Below are 9,342 nucleotides of genomic sequence, written 5' to 3'. Positions count from 1 at the left end.
GCCCCCACGACTGAAAGGGCGAGCATGTTTGGTGGGATGGGGATTCGAACTCGCGACCCTCAGATTGCGAGTCGAGCGCCTTATCTTCCTGGCCATGCCGGGCCAAATGAAAACGTGGGACAACTAATCATTTTTTTTTTCTCTGTTAAAATCACGTATTCGCTTTTTTGCCTAAAATTATTTAATAAAAAGATAAGGCGTCTTTGTTTCAAATGTCACCAAAATAATCACCCAACATGATTTTTTTTAGTGTTATTATTTTCTGGAATTTCCAGCATGATAATTCTAATATTTTCGTTATGCGTGTACTTAGAACTTCATTCTTGCAACTTCTTTGAGCTGTTAAAGATAATTTACTTTACATGTAATGAAACACTCCAAAATTAACTATTATATAGGCTTATATATTGCACATTTTTTTTATAAAGGTGTTTTTTAAGCAATCATTCGTATTGTTTGTTCACGTTTCTTAAAGTTAAATGTAAGTGTCTCTGTCTGTATTTGAATTTAACATGTGTGTGTAGTTAAAGTTATAATTATCAATAGGTTAGGCCCGGCATAGCCAGGTGGTTAGGGCGCTCGACTCGTAATCTGCGGTTCGCGGGTTTGAATCCCCGTTCCACCAAACATGCTCGCCCTTTCAGCCGTGTGGGCGTTATAATGTGACGGTCAATCCCACTATTCGTTGGTAAAAGAGTAACCCAAGAGTTGGCGGTGGGTGGTGATGACTAGCTGTCTTCCCTCTAGTCTTACACTGCTAAATTAGGGACGGCTAGTGAAGATAGCCCTCATGTAGCTTTGTGCGAAATTCATAACAAACCTAACAATCAATATCAACTAAGGCATGTTTTCGTTCTAGTACTTTGACGCAAACAGCTATTACCATAATTGTGTATACCTTTAAAACCGAATAAACCACAACAAACTTCAGAATCCAATAACAAACGACAAAATGATAAAAATATCGATCAAATGATTTGAACATTTTAAAGGACTAAATATATTTGTTTGAAAACGATCCAACAGGTTTCATATTATGCAAGTATTTTCACATTTATAACGGCATAATTTTCATCTCAACATTTCTAAAACCTGATGTTTAAATATGATTAGTTTATGAGATAAATTTATCTGTTGAGAAATACAGTAGTACCACTTAGTTTCTGTCTTCAGATGCATTGATAATTTAATTTTTTGTGAGTTACTACAATAGCAAAAAGTTCCCGCTTTTCACTTAGGCCTACTTATTTATACATGTGGGAAACCTTGTGATGTGTAAAGTATGTATAATTGTTACATGATTAATATTTTTAGCAAGTAATCTAAATTAAAAAACAATATGTTTAGGATGTGAAAGTAAAAAGCTTATTAGCCGATTCCCAAGTAATGTTAGAGGTTTCACCTTTGTGTATATTTTAAACTGTGAGTTAGGTTGATATATATATATATCCAAAGGAAATTAGTTCAATGAAATCCTTCTAATATTTGCTGACAAATGTGTAAATAATTAATTTTCATTGTCGTGATACATTCTAATTATAAAAGTAACAAGGTAAAAATATTTTTGCAGTGGTGTTGAAAGCAAAAATTTATATAATTTGAGGGAACTCATGTTGTACAACATAGCATTTTTTCTTTAGCATTTATTTCGGTTAACCATGCATGCAGTAAAACACTGACTTACTAATATATATAGTTTTTATATACTGAGCTCTTCTTTCCAATGTTTTTTATGTTTGAGTTAAATAATTTTTCTTAAGACATGAAACCAAATTTTAACTACGTCTTGGAACCAAATAAGGTCAATTTGGTTTTGATTAGAATTACCGTAGCCCCATTTCATCAGTCATATTTTTTATTTTCTGCGAACAAATGTGATGATCGGACATAATCACCCAAACCTCTCACTTAATGAGACTGAGCGTGACCCAGTGATTAGCGTGCCTGATTGTGGATCTGTGGATCCCGCGTTTGTGTGTCGTTAGTGGAAAATAAAATAAGACGTTCATTGTCGAATGGGAATGAAACTGTCGTGTAATTACCTACCCAATAATACAACTGCGAAGAAAGTCTATGAAATACAAAATACTGAGAGCGTCAGTGAAAAATTACTGTCATGTGTATCCTGTAGTTAATGAGGCCCGAGTTTAGTTTTAATGTTCATAATCAAACTTTTAATAGTATTCATATGTATGTAAGCTAACATAATTTTGGAATACTTAAAACTTATATGGATAGATTAAGGTAGGAAGTGTTTAGTTTATTGTGTAGTCGTGTATAGTTTTTATCTCCTCTTCTTCACTTAGTGGAATTACTGTACATACTTCACAAAATAATAAATAACTCCGTGACAAGGAATCTTCGTGTAAGTTTTATTTATTTATTTAGCGTATCTGTTTGCTTTGTTATACCGAATAGCAAGGAATCGTCGTGTAAGTGTTATTTATTTAGCGTATCTGTTTGCTTTGCTATACCGAATGGTAAGGAATCGTTATGTAAATTTTTATTTATTTATTTAGCGTATCTGTTTACTTTGCTATACCGAATAGCAAGGAATCGTCGTGTAAGTTTTATTTATTTATTTAGCGTATCTGTTTGCTTTGTTATACCGAATAGCAAGGAATCGTCGTGTAAGTTTTATTTATTTATTTAGCGTATCTGTTTGCTTTGTTATACCGAATAGCAAGGAATCGTCGTGTAAGTTTTATCTATTTATTTAGCGTATCTGTTTGCTTTGTTATACCGAATGGTATTAACAAGATATACCGCTACATCTTGCTCTTCAGTAATGTAAGATCACCTATACTATTGCATACGTAACGAAAATATAATTTCAATACCTTAAAATATGATGTATTTACATAATATTTAACTATAAATAATAATGTCCTGTGTCGAGCAGAGTCCTTGCTGCACGTACAGACTCACACAAATACTGTATTGTTGCATTTGTTGTGACTAAAGCAACAACAATTTTACGCAAAAAAATGTCATATCGACTTTGGTTTAGAATAATAATGAAAAAGGTTCAAAATTCTCTTACGATTAAACAAAATCGGTACATGAAAAAGATGTTGCTGCCCGTATTGTACGTATTTCATGATTTTAAATGTTCAGTGTGACAAAGTTGATTTTCCAACAGTCTTTAACTTTTAACCTGCTTTCTCGTGGTTTAATGAAGGTATTTATTGTTATGTGTTATTCTTAATTGAGTTTACAGTCGATGGCAAAAGCTCTTAACCACAGCAGATTTACTCGTAAGAAGGTATTTGATTGTTGAGTGGACTTAATAAAGGAAATTGTTAGCTTTGCACAAAGATAACTCACTTTTGAACTTTAACCCATTTCTCATCCATTAAAATCAGCCTTGTTTGTACACTTACTTTGTTTGTTTGTACTTCATTTATTTGCTCCCATAACAGCTCCTGAAGACCTTTTTTTTCTTGAGATGATCTCTTTCAAAGTTTGCATTCTGAATTCTTTGCCACTAGAGAAGGCGTGGGAAGGAAATAGGCAAAGAATGTTTGCACACAATATTAAACCTTTCAAGACTCTTGAAGTAAGTGGGCAGACGAGTCTTGTCAACAGCCTAAAACCTTTGATCTTTTAATACATCGTTTCACTTTAAGTTACTTTGATTTTAGTTCCATTCTACAACTACTTTGATGATGTATTTCCATTAATTTAATTTTTGTTTAGCTTTGATTTTTTTTATTCATTTTATTTGATTTTTGCTTTCTTATGACATTTTAGGTTTGTTTGATATACGTTTCCTTAACTTTATCCATTGGCTAATTTCATAAAAAAAACTCATATACACACGTGATAACAGGTGCTGATTATAGCTTATTGTTCAATTCTGTGACAGAAGACCACACAAGAGCCGGAAAAATCTGATGACCTAACCGGGATTTACCAAAATTTGTACTTTCAACTATTTTCAGTATGACTTTTCTTTCTTATTTTTCGGTGTCTATTTCCTTTATTATTATTTAGCACACTTGTGTGCCTAACACACCCGCTAGTGTGAAGTTAGTTTCAATAATCCAAGCCAGACTAGCGACTAAGACCACTATCTTTAAGACAGAAATAAAGTCTGTGAATAACATGAGCAAAATACATTGATTGGTAAATGCATTAACAGGACCATGGGTCCCACTTCATTAAGCGTGAAGCTTAACAGAGGAAATATTTTCTTATGACAGTTGGTATATTCGATAACAGTTGTTATCATTTGACATCGCAACATGACGGTGGGTAGATAGTGTGCCTACAAAAAGATTAACTAATTTGAAAAATAGAATGCTGATTCAGTGAGCAGGAAGAATTAGAAATAGATTGTGAGCGGAATATATTTAGATAAGTAACAGGAACCACAGTAGTTCAAATAAAGCAGATTGCCTTACACTCTAAACGACTTTGATTACTATGTTTAACTTACAAATATTTTATTTTTGTTCTTGGAATGGGACGTTAATAAGATTGAATGTGGATCAGAACTTAACGTTCCGTGAGTAGTAAGAATAAAACCTAGTAAATACTTTGTTGTGATACACGCAGTGGAACAGCACAAATAACTCATTGTGTAGTTCTGCTCTTAACAACAAACTAAGTAAACTATATTCACAGTTAAATTATGCTTTAATTTGAAATTAAGCTAAAACTTACACAGTAAGTTCCTATTAGTTAAAGCAACAACTTCCGTTACCAAGTTGATGATAGAACGCCATACTTATAGTTGATCAATTAACTTAACTTAATACTTGACTTGAGGTTATATACTTAGGATGAAAACGGACTTTTAGTCTTATAAGGGAATTTTGACTATAGTCATAAGAACCTGTTTTGAATGCGCAAGATAATACCAGTAGGGTCAGATATCACACTTATCATTGATTTTAATTATATCACTAAAACAAAAATTGTTGGAATACGAGTTAACTTTAGGCTGTGACCGATAGTTCTGTTTAATGACAAATTGTCTACTTTTTATTAACAATAATGCATATTCTAGAACCAAGGAACTTAATGTACGAAGTAAATTTAGGCTGCATGGCTACTAAACAAACTATTGGCTATGTGGTCTTCAGAGCTTGACCTGGTAATTAGGGCGCTCGAATCGTAGGCTCGAATCCCTTCACAGAACATGCTCGCCCTTTCAGCCGTAGGGGCGTTATAAAGTGGCGGTTAATCCCACTATTCGTTGTTAAAATAGTAACTGGTCAGTTGGCGATGGGTAGTGTTGACTAGCTGCATTCCCTTTATTTTATCACTACTAAATTAAGGACAGCTAGTGCAGATAACTCTCGAGTAGCTTTGCGCGAAATTCAATACAAAACAAATAAGTTTTCAGAGCTTGCAGTGCACGCTCACTGAAACCATAACTTTTATTTGACTGTGTACATAGTTTAATAATTAGGTGCTTTTTACCAGAGCCACTTTAACTGGGAAGGGTATCTCAAGTCTATAGCTTGTTTGTTTGTAATTTATGCACAAAGCTACACAATGGGCTATCTGTGCTCTGCCCACCACGGGTATCGAAACCCGGTTTTTACCGTTGTAAGTCCGCAGACATACCGCTGTGCCACTGGGGGGCCAAGTGTAGAGCACAGAATATAAACAAGTCATTTCAAATCTGAGAACACGAAAAGTTATTTTAATAAACGTGTATGTGAGAGCCTCATGTTATCTAAAAGGTAATTATACAGTGGAAGTGACGACATATCTGCTGAACACGAAAAGTTATTTTAATAAACGTGTATGTGAGAGCCTCATGTTATCTAAAAGGTAATTATACAGTGGAAGTGACGACATATCTGCTATGTAAACAATATGTTATGCTCAATAACTTTTTCTTTCTCCTAACATGTCCATTGTTGTTAATGATGAATTTACTTTGGTATATTATGCGTTAGGAATATTTTGTAAACTCTATTTACTCATTTTAATTCACTTTTTTATTCCGAGTTTAGTGAGTTTCCAATTAATATTAGATCATTCCGGTAATTTAAGACCTATGCTGATTAATGCCATAAATAATAATTATTTACGATGATTAGTACGTGATCAACAGAAGACTAAATATAAGGAGACGAATTACGTTTACCTTGAGAGTATAAAATGCCGTATAATTCCTCCATGGTTATGTCACCTAAAACATAAGACGAATTACGTTTACCTTGAGAGTATAAAATGCTGTATAATTCCTCAATGGTTATGTCACCTAAAACATAAGACGAATTACGTTTACCTTGAGAGTATAAAATGCTGTATAATTCCTCCATGGTTATGTCACCTAAAACATAAGACGAATTACGTTTACCTTGAGAGTATAAAATGCTGTATAATTCCTCAATGGTTATGTCACCTAAAACATGGGCTTCTCAAACTTTCTCAGCACAATCTCCACCTGCCCCCCAGTGGCACAGCGGTATGTCTGCGGACTTACAACGCTAGAAACCGGGTTTCGATACCCGTGGTGGGCATAGCACAGATAGTCCATTGTGTAGCTTTGTGCTTAATTACAAACAAACAAACAATCCCCACTCCAGAATATTCCGCATCGTGATTAATCCCCCACCCCAACCAAATGAATCTATAGATACTAAGTACCTCAACAATATTGCATATTTTGTGTATTTACTATTTTCCTGCGACCCCCTGTTTAGAAACCTCTGAATTAACACATTATTATGACTAAAGACTCTAATGAAGGTAGTCCTTTTGCAAGAATCTATATAAATATAATAGTACTGGCTGTTGTATGTCCATGTAACTACTTCGCAGGTTGCGGATGGATCTTCGTCAAATTTGGTATGGAGGTTCATTGAGTCCATGGGGAGATACATAAACAAATTCAGTTTTGCGTTTTGCAGTTTTTATGTTCGTAGTAACGTTTTTTATCACTACTTCACCCCTGTAGATGGCTCGTCACCCACTTTGCTATAGAGGTTCATTGGGTCGGTGGAGAAATACAGAAAAATTTTCAGTCTTGCGTTTTGCGGTTTTTATGGGCGTAGTAGCGTTTTTTACCACTACTTCGCCCCCTGTAGACAGACCTTCACCAAATTTGGTATAGAGGTTCATTGGGTCCATGCGGAGATACATGTAAATCTGCGGTTTCACATTTTGTGTTTGAAGTTTTTATGGGTTTTTTTGCGTCTTTTACAATTACATATAAGGGAAGCAACTTTTCATGTCCTAAGATAACCTTTTATTAATCATGAATTTACATAACTTCCGTCCAGTGGAGGGATACTCCAGCTAGTAACTAATAATTAGGCATTTAATTTTTGCAAGTGTTAGGTAATAATTGTTGTATAAAAGTGTCATTCACTATATATATATTTTAATTTAAAGAGTTTCTTTCACGATATACAACAATAAAATAAATCATCTTAGAAAAATTAAAGAATAAATATATTTCTATACAAGTAGGTTAAGATATTGGTTTAAACATTTCAACTTGTTTTCTCGCTAGATTTTATTAAAAAATAGAGGAAGTATACAAGTTTAGGTACAGTTAATAATCTTTTGTAATTAATTAATTATAGTTATTTTAATGTTATATGGAAATTTTCATATTTTTCTGTAAAAGAAAATACGTGTAAGAAAGTATAGTTAGCGTGAAGATTTAATTTTAAGTTTTTTATGATGTATTCTTGTAAGTTATATAAACTTCAATGTGTTGTGTTGTTCTTTATTTGTGGTTCTTGAAGGACTCTAATGAGGCCAGTAGCTCGGAATATAAAATAATAAAAACATGTAGCTTGAGTAGTGAGTAATTTGGTTCAAAGCAAAAGTATATGTTTATCAAATTATTATTTATCCATCGAGCTAGCAATTACTTTGTGTATCAGTCCACCTATTCTTCAGGATCTGAGTGTTATTCTTTTCTTTACTGACTTTACTACGTGTTAAACGTATGGTTGTCTGTCCCTATTTTTTAGTCATTATAGATATTTTTCTAGTTATGTGTCCCCATCTTTTAGTGATTATAGATATTTTTCTAGTTGTGTGTCCCCATCTATTAGTGATTATAAATATTGTTCTAGTTTCTGTCCCCATCTATTAGTTATTATAGATATTTTTCTAGTTTCTGTCCCCATCTATTAGTTATTATAGATATTTTTCTAGTTGTGTGTACCCATCTATTAGTGATTATAGATATTTCTCTAGTTTCTGTCCCCATCTATATATTAGTTATTATAGATATTTTCTAGTTTCTGTCCCCATCTATTAGTTATTATAGATATTTTTCTAGTTTCTGTCCCCATCTTTTTGTCATTATATATATTTTTCTGTTTGTCCGTTTTATCTAGTTTATATTTTTCAAATTTTCTGTCTTCTTTTGGTGCTATCGTCCTTCTGTCTATCAGTTATCAAACTATAACTATCTGTTTATCTTTCCACCCATCTGTAACATGTTTTTAACTCTTCCATCCTTTTGTCTCTTAGACTAGATCTACAATTTATTTAGAATGTATCGAGTTAAGTGTTAGCAAGTGTTTTAACTTCCTTTAGTTGTCATGGCCTTCAAATCCTTGACTTAATTTACCAGTCACTCCACTTCAGCAAATCAATTTTTGCTTGGTTCTTCAAGAAAATATTTTAACATGCTTGTCGTAGCTGTTTATCTTCCTATTACTGTGGCGGTGTCCTTGATGTTAAACTGTGCTCGTCTCGATTCGTTGACGTTTCAGTTAATTCATTATGACATTTGTCTTTTTTATTTTATTTTTTCTTAATCTCCAACTTACCGAAAGCTCATTTCAAGCGTTTTTACTGCGTATGTTAGGTTTGGATGACTTTAATGTTTTTGCTAAGTCAACAGTATCTCTGTATTTAGTCCTATAGCAATGTTTGTACTGGCTGCTAAAAATCCGGGAGAAACTCCGGTAATGATGCTATGGTACGAGGTTTCTATTGTATCACAAACATGTTTCAAGTACCCCTCAGCTACATCACTAATGGTACTTTGGCCTTTTTAACTTTCCAGCTAAATGGTGGTATAGGGTCAAAGCCATTGGTGGAAGTCGCACGACAAAGTAGTTGTGTAAAAAATATATATATATATATATATACATAAATACGTATTTTTCATTCTCTAAATACAGCTTTATTTATCTAACTTGGATAATTTATGCTATTATGAGTAAAGTGCCCTTTATTACTTTTCAAATCCTTTCGAGCAATACGCACACTGAAGTAATTGTGGGAGTATTCATAGGGAATATATATTTAATACGGAAATACAGTTTTATTTATTTAATTTCTTCCCTTATGACTAACTTACTCTTTATTTCATTTCCTTCGAGATAGTAAGTGCTTTCGTATTTAAGG

The sequence above is a fragment of the Limulus polyphemus genome, unplaced genomic scaffold, assembly GCF_000517525.1.
Source record: "Limulus polyphemus unplaced genomic scaffold, Limulus_polyphemus-2.1.2 Scaffold3724, whole genome shotgun sequence".
Classification (NCBI taxonomy): Eukaryota; Metazoa; Arthropoda; class Merostomata; order Xiphosura; family Limulidae; genus Limulus; species Limulus polyphemus.
This window is presented reverse-complemented; position numbering follows the sequence as displayed.